The sequence below is a fragment of the Syngnathoides biaculeatus genome, chromosome 8, assembly GCF_019802595.1.
Source record: "Syngnathoides biaculeatus isolate LvHL_M chromosome 8, ASM1980259v1, whole genome shotgun sequence".
NCBI classification, from domain to species: Eukaryota; Metazoa; Chordata; class Actinopteri; order Syngnathiformes; family Syngnathidae; genus Syngnathoides; species Syngnathoides biaculeatus.
This window is the reverse complement of record NC_084647.1, coordinates 18273108-18287197: the sequence shown is the minus strand read 5'-3', so window position 1 is coordinate 18287197 and position 14090 is coordinate 18273108. Positions and strand designations below refer to the sequence as shown.

The 14090-nt window shown below is 43.2% G+C and overlaps 1 protein-coding gene across 9 annotated transcripts in view; it reads right to left on the bottom strand.

Moving 5' to 3' along the window:
• Nucleotides 1–14090, bottom strand: part of tenm4 (teneurin transmembrane protein 4) — a 298762-nt gene that overhangs the window by 177064 nt on the left and 107608 nt on the right. The window lies entirely within an intron of this gene.

Genomic DNA, 14090 nt, shown 5'->3' with positions numbered 1-14090 from the left:
AGTGCCACTTTTACTCCCAACATTTGAACGCAGCTATCTGTTCTTTCTCACTTCATCAAAATAGCCTTAGTACTCTTTTCAAGCGCGACATTTAAAAGACATACGGTAAATAGAGAGGAAAAGAGATCTCGATTGATTGATAAGGTGTTTTGTTTTTCAGTAAGCAATATCTTATTCAATCTTTTTGTTTGTCAGCTCACAACGAAAGTTAAGCTGCTGGGAAAACGTTGCTTTGATAGCTTAAACGTGGAACAAATGCTATGTAGCGCCTGGTGGAAAAGGAAACAACAACTGACATGCCGCATTCAATGTTTATTTTTCTTCTTTTCACTGAGCACAAAGAAAGTGAAGAAAAGAGGGAAACTATTTTGGGTGCGGAGAAGTTTTGTTGTTAAAAAAAACTTATCTAAACGGGTATTATATGTGATTTCTACTGAAGTACATTTCAGAGGCTGTGCTTTTCTTTACTTTTATTTAGATTCTGTACTTCAATCAGTGCTTCTAGTTCTACTTTGTATTTTTGTTTTTTACATGAAGTACTTTTGGAAACCTCTGCCTACATCCTCATTCGTGGTTAATCATATATAAAGATAATAACCAGGGATATTAGTGTCTCCAATACTGGAACGGTAAAAAGGAGCAGTTGGCGGCGAAAAATAGACCCGTCACCTTGCTCGCACCGTAACACTCGGCGCTTCGCGAATCCTCCAAGCGCCCCGCGAGCAGATGGACGCGTTAACACATCCCTCGCAGTGTCATTTCCACATTTTCCACTCGCACAAACACGCTGATTTGTCTGAGCGTCTGTGTTTTCCCGACGAGCAAATCTCCGAAACCAGGCAACGTGTCAACATCTGAGCCCCCCCCCCCCCCCCCCAAAAAAAAAAAAGACGAACAGTCGGCAGGTGAAGGCGCACGGTCGGCGCTCTCGAGGTAAATAACACGCCGGTGCCCTTCTCCGGCGTGACCGTGGATTCAGGGAAGGGAAAAAAAAAAAAAAAACTGCAGCAGCAGCAGTTGTCGCTAACAAGTGTTTTGAGTCACTTGGACTCAACAAGAGAGACTGAGCCCGAGGCCCTCGGAGCTCACGCACCGTCATGGCCGACTCGCGAAGACGAGGAACAAATTAGACGCAACTACTTTCGACGGGGGGGAGGGGGGAGGCTTTTATTTGTTTTTTTCTTTTTGTTTTTTCTCCTCCCCTGCAATGCTATGGTCGCTCCTCATTGATTTGTTTTACTCACACACAATAACACTGAAACAAAAGCAGCTTTGGAATTGGAATGCATGGACAAACTAGCTCATGACGATACAGAAACCCATCACAGAGGGAGCTTGATTCCAAAATGGTAGAAAATCATATTTGGTTAGTACTTACATGGGTAATAATGATCAAATTATTGTACATGGTGTAATTGCACTTCACTACATTTACATGAAATGTTCTTTTTTAACAACTGCTCGCCCAAATATATGGAAGCAGGAAAGATAAGACAATAAACATTGTACATTGTAATATAGTTACATCATGGCTAACAAAAAAAACCAAACCTTTATTAGCATCTATAACTGACATTTTAGCTTGTAGCTTATTTGTTTCATTTATTTAAACTTTATTTACTCAGTTAAGGAACTCGACAACAGATTCCCATTCGCAATGCCGACCTGGCTCGAGACACCACAGTAAATCAATGCAAAATGAAACGATACAAAAAATAAATGTAATCCAGTTACATATTTACATGATTATATTACATTATTACATCATAGAATATGATGAATAAAAGGTTCATAGGCTAAAAACAGGTATAGTGATAATGTAATGTATTTCTCACTAACATTTTAAACAATGATGAATCAGATAAGTTTTAATTACTTGTTACAAAATGTTCCAGTTGTTTAGGGCGCTAATTGAAAAGATCGACTAAAAGTGGTCCGCACGTTGGGAACGAAGAGATTTAAAAAAGTGCTGAAAGGGAGTGTGTGGGTGGTGGTCAAACCCTTACATTACAATCTAATTAAATTTGATTGTGTGGGGTTTCAATGTACCAAAAAAAAAAAAAAAGGTCAACTTTAAACATTTCTGCCCGGTGGGTGGGGGGGAAACTAAATTATCACCACAGTTACGAGTTGTTTAACATCAAAATAGCTTCTATCTTTTTTTTTTTTTTATGGCATGCTTTCAGGATATGTTGTCAAGCCGAAAGGATTTTGCAGGAGAGCTAAAGAGCTGAGCTGCAGATATGCCACAAGTAACTGCTTCAAAATAATGTTGGTTCTGCTCTGGCGTTGAGGAAGTTAAACACTTCGTACGTTCGACTCCTGAATGGCCATATTTACTCCGCATTCAAATTGGTGGATCAGCCAGTACCAGCTCTTCAAAATAAGACTAAAATTATTAGGCACCATCCCTAGCCCGTTAGCATTTATCGCACATATTAACATTTAGGCGTCATGGTGGATCAGCCGGGAAAGAGTTGGCCTCACAGTTCTGAGGACCCGGATTCGATCCCGGCCCCACGTGCATGTTTTCCACGTGCGTGCGTGGGTTTTCTCCGGCCACTACAGTTTCCTCCCACGTTCCAAAAACATGCTACATTAATTGGACACTCTAAAGGTGTGATTGTGAATGCGGCTGTTGTCTCTGTGTGTGCCCTGTGATTGGCTGGCAACCAGTTCAGAATGTACCGGGCTCCTGCCCGTTGACAGCTGGGATAGGCTCCAGCACTCCCCGCGACCCTCATGAGGATAAGTGGCTAAGAAATTGGATGGATGGATTAACATTTAGCCTATTAGATATTTGTGGGGGAAACCAAACAGTTCTGGGTAATTGAACCCCTCAACCTCCCAAAAAAAGGTTAAGATTTGCCTATAGATCCCTCAATACTGTGCCAATGCACTACTTAAGTCTGAATAAATGCGTGCCCGTCTCACTGATCTTAAACATCCTTCAGACCAAAATACCAACAGATGACACCAGTGTTTGTCAGCAAATAAATAATAATTTACTTGGAAAATCGGCAAATCTGTGAAAGCCGAAATGTGAATGTGTCCCATACTGTACTACTTGTACTTACTGATGTACGTGTAACAGGTGTCCACAAATAAATACAGAAACTGAATTTCAGTTGTACAGACTAATATTGAACCGGTTCCATTTGATAGATCAGGGCTGTAGTCTCAATGAAACGCCTCAGGTCACTTCAACAGTTCCTCGAGAACAAGGAAACACAAGCTGGTGCTTTGGCTTCAGCATAAAAATGGCAAAAGATGACTTTTGTTCTGAATAAAGGAGGATATTGAGCCAATTGGTGAATGCCATCCTGTGAATGTGTGTAGTGGGTTTGCTGTACATCCTTTGCTTTGACCTCCTTGCCTTTAATGTTTTTATCACTTAAGTACACATTTACCACAACATTTGGATTTAGCACCGTGCCTCAAAACTCAGCAACACTTCAAAACTATACGGCGACCCCTAGAGCAAAACATATTTCTCCAAATTTCTCCTTCCAAATAAAAAAAAAAAATGCTACTGTTAGAAAAAAAAAAAAAAAAACTGGCAGCCATGATGAGAATTGGCTTCCAGCGGCTCAATACGAAACGCTTGGTTTAGCCGGCACGTCAGCCCTGGACTGCACTGACGCACGGTCTGACCGTCCAGCTCGGGACCGCCGCCAAGCCCTGATGGGCTTCCTGGCGTCCGCACGCGGTCACGTGACCGCAGAGACAGCCGCCATGTGTTGCGGCCCCACTTCAGGGACAAAAGCGTTGGGCCAAAGCTGCACATGTCCCAATACTTTTGTCCCTTTACTGTGGTACCAAAGAAAAAGTACAGTACTCGACAGAAATAAACACATTGGGACACCAAGCTGTTGGCAGTAGAGGTGTCCCTAAACTTTTGTCGATGGGGCATTGTCAACTTTTTGGACAACAATGTTGCAACACCCTGTTTTTTTTTTGTTTTTGTTTTTCTTTTACCATATTTTCATGACACATTAGACATGGCTCGTTACAATGTGGTGCACCTTATGTGCACACTGAGTTCCAACATTTGCAAACGTTGTTGTGTGAAGTTCCAACATTTGCAAACATTGTTGTGTGAATAAACAACAAAATACACTAAAACACAATGCTTACACTGTTAGCGTGCATGTCAGCAAATGTTTTTGAGCTACCATTTGATGGCGCTCACGAGGCAGAGAGGAACAATTGCTTTTCACATCTGTGAGCAGAAGAAGCTGGCAGTGGGTAGACAGCTCATTACAGACGATGTTCTGACATTAAAACTAAAATTATCACACCAAAGAAAACAGAATAGCATCCCTAGCAAATAATAGAACAAATAAAAGAATGACTCGAGAAATAATTGACACAAAACGGGCGCTTTAAAGGCTATTTATCTCCTCCCAGCATGCTTTGCAGCACTGCTGGCACTAAGAGTGAAACAAGGCTTGCTCCAAAAGAGGTATAACTTGCACAAAATTCTATTTGTGGCAACAAACCAGGTCTACTCACCCGTTTGCACCAAATGATGAAATAGGTGGAACATACAGCGCTTGTAGAAACGCTGGCGCACACACTACAATGATCAAAATATATTCTATGGGTTCTTTTAGCATTTAATGGACATTTGCATTTTTAACAATGATTTTAACCCTCTCCTTTAGTTTAGCTCATTAGACTGTAAGACTGTCACGTTATAAATCTATCAAGATAGCACAATTTCTGCCCTAAAAGTGGCAACTTTTTTCACCCACTTTCAACCCTCCGGTTTATGGGGCGATGCGGCTAAGTTGTGTATTTTTTATAATGGACGCAAGGGGGCACTCGAGTGGAAAAGGTAAAAGTGAGAGTTGTGGAATATATGTGCCAAGACAGTGACTTTTACTGGCGCTGTTAGCTGTGTTACTGCCATTTCTCTGAATTTTACCGGTATGTTTTTTTTAACCGGCCCTGTTAAGCACGGTGCTAATGTTAGCGCAGCAGCACTAGCATTAGCCTTAGCGTGGCGGTGTTAGCATCAGGATTAGCGCAGCGGCACTAGCATTAACACGGTGGCGCTAGTATGTACAGTATGTACCAAATCGTATTTCCATTACAAATGTACTGGGTGAGGCTTATAACCAGGTGCGCTCTGTAGCCCGGAATTACGGTATTTACGTCTGACTTGAAGCCTTTCGTGAGAAACAATACTTCAAGCAACATGTTGAAAATTCTGAATATACCACACTGGGTTGTTGTTGGCCTATGAAACTGCTGGACCAGGGCATGACACCTCTCCCGTCAGCACAATCATATTTCTGAGTTCTATTAGCATTTAGCATGTACGTCTGCATAGATATCACTGGTTTTAAAACTGGGGGGCGGATCCCCTAGGGGCGCACGAGGTTGTGATGGGGGGGGGGGGTCGAACTAACATGAACTACCATTAAAAATTTTGGTTATTATTAAGTTACACCTGCTATCTATGGGGGGGGGGGGTCGCTGAAAATTTCATCTCTAAAAAGGGGAGCACTGCAAAAGAAAGTTTGGGAACCACTGATTCACGCAGGTATGTTTTTTTTTTTCAAGTAAAAAGGGCTTCCCAGATTTCCCCCCCACCCCATACTGTACTGTGGAGAGAGTAAGTAAGATGATCAGACACGACGCGGAGACGAAGCGACATAATCTTCCTATCAAAAGGTTAATCCTGCCGGAGACATGAAATCACTCAAGAGGATTCTGGTAAAGCTACACGCAACGAGGCAGCTGGACTGTGGACTGGCCCGGGCTCATAATCAATGGGGTTCTCGCCGAGGCCAAGGGAGATCATCACGGAACCTTCCAGAACAATTGCCACTGAAAATAGATTTCATATTATCAACCTTTGACTTTTTGAGTTGTCTATCATAGAAATAAAAATAGAATAAATCATTCACTAATATAACAAATACTGTTAAAGTCTGCGGATCAAACTGACCCATTTTAACATGTCAATGACATCGCGGGTCAAACTGACCCGTTTTGAAACATCTGCTATGTAACGGGTCAAATTGACACGGTTTAACACGCCTGTTATGCTGCGAGTCTAACAATATTTTGGATAAACTCTTCCTGCTCCTGCTTGGATTGCTTTTTAGCTTTTTTAAAATAAATATATTTTACAATTTGATATCAATTAACTGGCCAGCACGGTGGTTCAGCTGGTAAAGCGTTGGCCTCACGGTTCTGAGGTCCCGGGTTCAATCCCGGACCCACCTGTGTGGGGTTTGCATGTTCTCCCCGTGCCTGTGTGGCTTTTCTTCGGGCACTCCGGTTTCCTCCCACAGTCCAAAAACAGGGAAAATTAATTGGACACTCTAAATTGCCCGTAGGTGTGATTGGGAGTGCGGCTGTTTGTCTCTATGTGCCCCGCGATTGGCTCCCCGCGACCCTCGTGAGGATAAGCGGTGAAGAAAATGGATGGATGGATATCAATTAACTATGCTGTCACTCATCAAGCTGCAGTGAGAAGGACTCGCAGCGTGCAATGTCCTTCCAAAGTTGCTCAGCCAAATCCTCGGTCCCATCCTTGATAGGTCCTTTAGTGCGTTCTAGTCTTTGAAACTTGGTCCAGCTCCCCCGCTCATTTTTTTATACCCTTGAGTTTAGAAGACGTAAACTGGAGGCCAACTCACGGGCTCGCTCGAACGCGCTGTTCCGTGCACATGCGCAGTGACACATGTCAGAAAAGGCCGTCTGTTAAGTCAATGGATGTGACGCCATCATATTGGGCACACCTGACTCAAGCGACGGGATATTTGATTGGCTGATGTCTTTTTCGTGGTCATGCGATCGACCGACACTACCTTCGCGATCTGGCCAATTGTGAATACGTCACTGTTTATTTCCCTTTATATTTTGGTGTCTGATTTACAATAAACAGAGCGAGAACGAGCACCAAGGAACAGTTGAAAATGTGTGTTTTAATCAGTTCAATTGTTTTATAAAACCAAATCTTTGGAAAATTCATTCCAGATATTTTATATATTACAGGTGGCTCTGGAATCTTTACCAGCAAAAACGCAGTGGCTATTACAGAATGATAAATGTCTTTTCGTCAACATTACTTATGTCACACAGGTGGCTTTAAATCAATAATGTCTACGCACTTTTATGCTACAAACACAACGCAAACAGACAAGCGTCATCGTCCGGGTCACGCCGCGGTACAAAAGAACACCTCAGCACATTCTGTACGTATTTGATAAATAAGGCCAGTCGCTAAAATGTCATCTTAGCACGGCGGCGGAGAGGAAAAATGCCCTACTGTGTCTGTGACTGGAGCACCAGAGCGCTAGCGGGCCAGCTAGCGGGGCCTCATGAATATTGATGGCGTAACTGCTGAAGGTCAGCTCCGCCGGGAGACGCCACTCCACCGCTTTGCCGCCTGTCGCTCGCAAAAATGTATAGACGAGGCCAATTCGCTCAGCCGACAGGGGGACAACAACACCGCTGCCCTGACTCTGCACCGGGAATTGCGTCAGTGGACGAGGAGGAAGTCACATCTGTGCAAGTCGTACGTAAGTCTCAGAGTCTTGTTAACCTTCACGTTTCAAGCAGATCCCTCGCGACTGGCAACAACAACAACAAAAAAGGCAAGCAGGTTGAGTGTTCATATACCTTGAAAGTTTTTCATCAAGACAAAAATGAAACCCAAATCGCATCGAGCAGCTGCGTTTTTCTTCAAGGGCATAAATCACAGAGTCACTTGTCGCTAGGTAAGGATTCACAGGGCTTAAGTATGGCAAAGACCAAAAACATGAGGACTATGAGACAAGATCGCTTACATGAAATTATTATTAAATTTATCCATCCATCCCTTATCCTCACTAGGGTCATGGGGACTGCTTGAGCCTATCCCAGCTGTCATCGAGCAGGAGGCGGGGTAAACTCTGAAATAGATGCCAGCCAATCGCAGGGCACATCGAGACAAACAGCCACACTCACAATCACACCTAGGGGCAATTTAGAGTGTTCAATGTTGCATGTTTTTGGGATGTGGTAGGAAACCGGAGTGCCCGGAGAAACCCCACGCAGGCATGGGGAGAACATGCAAACCCCACAAAGCCGGGTCCAAATTGAACCCACTTTTCTGTTTGTGCTACAAAATTCGTGAGAGGAGAAAAAAACACCAATTTGAAGTTTCCACATGGTAGGTCGCCATACACATCCAGTATACAGTACAGACGGTCACCTGACCAAAACCAAACTGAGAGGAGGTGCTTAGATCTGGTTTGCCGAATGTAGAAGTAGTTTGCGCATCTGTGGGATGATACAAGTGAATCTCATATCTGTACTAAATATGAAATCCGCATCAAAAGGGAAAAAAAGGCCAGTATACGCGAAATTGCCACTGAATGTTGTTGCTGCTCTGAGTCAATAATAAACTACATAATATCAGGAAAAAAAATCTCTCTACCACCATGCAGACATCTCTGACGAGGATTCCATGCCCATGTGTACTGTTATAGTGTCTGTCTACATGTGTTGCTCCACCATTTGTTTAAATATCTGTACCTGCAAATCGATGCTAGTGTTGTTAGCATACAGCAATTGAATCACTACTCTGTTTGAACTATAAAATAAATGGGGCGGCATGGTTACCCACCTGTGTCGAGTGTAGGTTTTCACCGGGCACGCCGGTTTCCTCCCACATCCCAAAAATCCCACAAAAACATGCCAGTCGTGTTTTTTTCCAGCAATTTTCCAAGCCACTGAGCACTAATATATTTGACATCTTTCTCCCTTCTTAATCCATTCAAAAATGTGATATCTGTATCCAACAGACGCAAACCCTCGCACTCATGACCTTCCATCTCCGGCTGCCCATCTTTGAACCACTCAAACATCTCCCACTGCGTCCGCATATTGATCACAGCGGGCGAAAACGCAAAGCCCTAAGGCTACGTTACGCCGCACAAAATAGCGCTGAACGCAAAAAGCGACGCCGAGAAGGCTTCATTAAAGCAAAGGCGCTTAAGCGAGAGGTGCGATCGCGACAAAGGCGGTCGCGGGGACGGCGACGTGTGAATCACTGGGGCTTAATTACCTGAGGATTAAGCCACATTTCACCGTCTTGCATAAGATGGCGGTGGTCATGATGAAACGCCATGGGGGAGGCTGTTCTGATGGGAAGGCCAAACAAAAAAAGCCTAACATGTTGCTAGCGGGATGTCCCCCGAGGGACGTGACGGCTGTCGGGAGAACGGTGACCTTCACGCACGGATGTTTTTTTTTTTTTGCCGGGGTGGGGTGGGGGGTCAATTTAATTACTGTCACATTTTTCTTCCCGTAGTGCTGCGGCGCTGTCGTGGAAATAAAAGGCGGTTCAAATCAGAGCCCGGTAATTTGCCACGCTGCGTTTTAAGGAACATCGGGGCACGTTTGAGGCGACAGTCGGGACCGGAGCACAAGCTGCGAGCGGCGGCACTTAGAAGCAGTCAGCCTCCATTTCTCTCCATGAGTGGAGAGTTGTTTAGTGCCGGGATTCTCAAATTGGGCTCTGTGAGCTGTAGCTCGGAGTCAACAAAATAATTTGCAATAAATTCATATCATTTAATGAAAAAAAAGGGCCTACATAAATATGGGGAAGAGCGCACCAATAAACCTGCATTAAAAAAACAATTAGTCCCATGTGATTGTAACGTAGCATCACATCAAAATCCCTTTTTTCGAAAACAAGACGTATTTTTTGAGGACCTCAAAGGCAATTTTACATAATGCATAATATTGTGGACGTGCGGGAAAGAACAAAATGAGGAAACAAGAACCATATATAGTACAAAGTGAGTATTGTCACATCAAATAGCCAATCACTCCTTTTGAAGCCAGCTACTCCCTTTGAATTTTTTTTCCATCATTGTCTCCTGGTGAATGTCTCCTTCTTGTGGGTGGCCACAATATAACAACAATAAACACTTTTTTGCCCTTTTTATCTTGAAAAAATGCTTCATCAAGATTACGACCTGTCTCTCCACTGGACATTTTGCCTCTAATAAATATGAATTGATTATCATAGCATCCCATTTTTTTTTTCCTCAAAAACAGGCCGCTGTTTATTTCCTTTTTACATTTAAGAGTACAAATGGTAGTTGTTCTTTTGAAGGGGAACTTCTCGCCGGTAGAAGTTTCAGAATTCCTGATTTAGTGCAATCAAACAACTCTGTTCCACATCCTCTTAGGTAAAATGTTTTGACGACTTTCTCCCATTGGGCTGAGGAAGATGGCGTCAATGCAGATCACTCAATTTCCCACTGAAGGCCCCCTTCGGCTTAATTTGTGCATTTGACAACCACAAAATAGTCCTTCAATGACTTGTGCATCTGTGACGTGAACGGAGACTAACATGGTGGAAAAACAGTAGCATGTAACCGACCAGCAACGTAAATACCGGCAACGCTGTTGGTTGTGGACAACTGAGAACAAAACTATTCCATCACAAGAATGCAGATTTATCACCGTTAAAAAAAAAAAAAAAAAAAAAAATCACTTTGTCCAATAATATTAGCATCCAGTACAATAAGATGATTTAAAAAGGAAAGGACATTTATGAAGAATAAGTCTCCATAAACACACTCCACAAAAAAAAATCTCCTTCAAGGCAGTGCTAAGCTTCTGATTGGCCCCTGAATTGGGCTCAACGAACGTGAAGACACAGGAGGAGGCGTTCTGTTTGATCACCAGTCTGGAGGAGCCCGCTCTCTCCCCATCAAAACAATTGACCGGACGAAGGGTCTTTGTGTGGGGGCAGGAGGCGTGTCCTGGGGTTAGCCTAACACCTGGTTCCTCTATCCAAACAACTACAACGCTGACTTAAGAACGTAATCCGAGCCCGGAACTGTGTGGACCTTGTGTTATTGAGCCTGCTCACTCGTCTATTAGACACAACGAATTATGAGGTGCGGTGTTGTATTTTATGGCAGCCGTCAAAACCGATTTGATGACGTTATTGATGCCATTGGTGATGCGATTTTCTATCGTACAATAATCCCCTGGATCTGCTCGGTTCTACTGAAAGGTCTGGAATATTCTGGACCTAAAAGAGTATTGTCAAGGCCTTGGTTCAGGGGACTTAACATCATGTTTTTAGCCATGAGCTTTGTATGTTTTTCTTCAGGGTTTTGGCAGTTTGAAGGTTTCACGGATCGTTGGAGTAAGACACGGTATACATATAAAGACGCTTTTGCCCCTCCCTGACCAAGCACGTCAAATTCTTCCCGATTTTACGGTCTAAAAGAAGTTGGGGTCAACAATCTTGAAAAATGAATGTTTTCAATATTTACAACCAAAACTTTTCATGCGTATGGGGAAAGCGGACTTCTCCTGAGTCTGAGTCACAACGCCGAGAATTGTGACGTTCAACAGAATTTAGCCAATCACAGGACTGGCACAGATGTAAACGGCCAAAAATGAAAATGAAAAGGTCTTGGTCCGTGTCATTTTATGTAAACAAGTGGGGTATTTTCTAAAAGAAGACTTTTTGAGAACATTGCAACTCTACGACACTTGGGGAAAAAGATCGGCGCAAATCTAGAAGTGTTTTTTTCATTTTTGTAAGATCACGCAACTTTGAGGTTCACGGTGGAACAAAATCTTCATCGGTGCTCCTCGGAGCACAACACCCATGACACATATGACGACCAAAACTGTTGAATGCCTCCCCCCATTTTGTTTTTGTTTTTTTCATCTTTATGGATGCAGTCTGTAGCAAATCTTTTAAGGTTGGAAAAATATTTTTCTGTGTACAAGGCCAAAGAGAAAAAACTTAAACTTCGACTCCCACATTTTCAGGTTGATCGATCAGACTGTGAAACCATTTTTTTTTTTTTTTTTTTTTTTTTTAAAGAGCTTAGTAGGGATGCAACAAGTTTTCTACCACTGAAAATGTTTGACCAAAAATGATCTAAAAGTGCATTTTTGTTTTTTGTCCAAAACGACTACTGCCACTGAAACATGATGGCGGAAACTATGTAGCGGCTACAACTACAAAATATGTCTTGAATTAGGACTGGCCAATAACGAAATGATAAAAATACACACCTTAAAAAACATTTGAGATGCGGTCTGTACCTGGGTGGTTCGTGTAGTCTGCACATTGTTCGACTTGGAAACAACTTTGAAACAGATTACATACTACATCATCTACGCTCACTCAGAAGCAGTCAATAGCATAAAGATAACGTATGTGCAGCAGCTATCGGTCCAGGTCATCGCAAGTTCTCATCAAGTTTAGAGAAAATGGGACTATTAGCGGTAAGGGGACAAACCGCCATCACAGGCGGCTGCTCGGCAGAAGCGGTAATGAAGAATCGGAGTAGCCTCCACAAGTCCCATCCCAACTAATGAAGCCGTCGCTACACGGTGAAGATGAAGACACGGCAAGGTCAGACAAGCTAAATGTCTTTCTGAGCCTGTGAGACGACGTCGCGGGAAAAAGGTTGAAGAGCAGGTCAGGATGCGGCTCGGCCCTTCCGTGGCTGACTTGAAATGGCTTATTTATTGGGGAGGGGGAGAGGGCCAAAGCATGTGGGTGTTTCATAATACTGTATAGACGGCATACTGCCATTTGCTACATTTTGATTGAGTGTGTGCCTGATGCACCAAAGAGCAGCCTCGGCTAAACGTGAAGCCAGCAGGCCGAAAGTCACTCCGCCAGCGCCTGCTGAAAAAGCAGCTGTACGAGAATTATTGATTCCTTGGACACTTTAAAATTACTGACATCAGTGCAAAAAATGACTACACGCTGAGTTTCATGTTACAATTTCATTTATGCTCAAAGGATGTGATTTTATCCTCTGAATATTCACAGTTCACTACTCACAAATTCACCTATTTGGGTTTTTGGGTCCCAACTACGTTCTGTCTAAAAAGGAATTGGTGTCAGAGAAGTACCATACGTATAAGTAATACATCTTGACTGAGAGACAAGATTTGTATGTCTACAAACTAAATTTAGCATTGATTCTTCCTGGAAAGTCTTTGCCAAATGAATTGTACATATACACCAAATCCATCCATCCATCCATCCATCCATCCATCCATCCATCCATCCATCCATTTTCTTAGCCGGTTATCCTCACAAGGGTCGCGGGGAGTGCTTGAGCCTATCCCAGCTGTCAATGGGCAGGAGGCGGGGTACACCCTGAACTGGTTGCCAGCCAGACGCAGGGAACATCAAGACAAACAGCCACATTCACAATCACACCTCGGGGCAATTTAGAGTGTCCAATTAATGTTGGATGTTTTTGAAATGTGGGAGGAAACCGGCGTGAAAACACACCCAGGCACGGGGGGAACATGCAAACCCCACACAGGCGGGTCCAGGATTGAACCCGGGATCATCCACTGTTTCCACCTACACCACATACTCATGTCAGTTATAGTTCATAGTGTGTGGTAGATTTAAACTCACCTATTAAATTATTAATACAGTCCAAACATTTTAGTGGGTCATCAGTGACCTGCGGTTTTTCACTATTCATGGCAGGGTTCAGAAAAAAAAAATCCCTTGTTAATTAGTTTCTCTGTTGTATTAAAAAAATAATCTGCTGTTACATCGGTAATGATGCACGTTTTGTGGGCCTCAGTATTACTGACCAATTTTTGCGTCTGTCTGTATCTTAATGGAACTGCATGAATTTAAGCGGTCCCGAACATGACCACTGCCCAAACTCACTGAACAAAACCCCCGGGTTTGTGGGAAATAACTAAGACCTGAAGAACAAGAAGAAGAAATTCAGTATACGTCTATCATAATAGGACACCTGAAAACTCTCAAGGACAAGCTATTAGGTGGACATGTCTATCGCAACAGTCCCACGCAGCCATTCTCAAAATGTGACAGAAAGTCAGCCATTTTGTTTTGAAGTGGCCATTTCGAGGAAAATTCGGAGGCTTTTACTTTGGCCAAATCCTAACTGGGGATTCACCAAAATGAGCCCCAATCAGGAGGACGCATCCAAGACGAATGGACCCCAGTGAAACGCAGAGCTTTATTGCCCTTGCAATTCAACGTGTGTGAGTGCGGCACAGCACCAAAATTTAATGATTATTTCTTGGATTTGCGATGA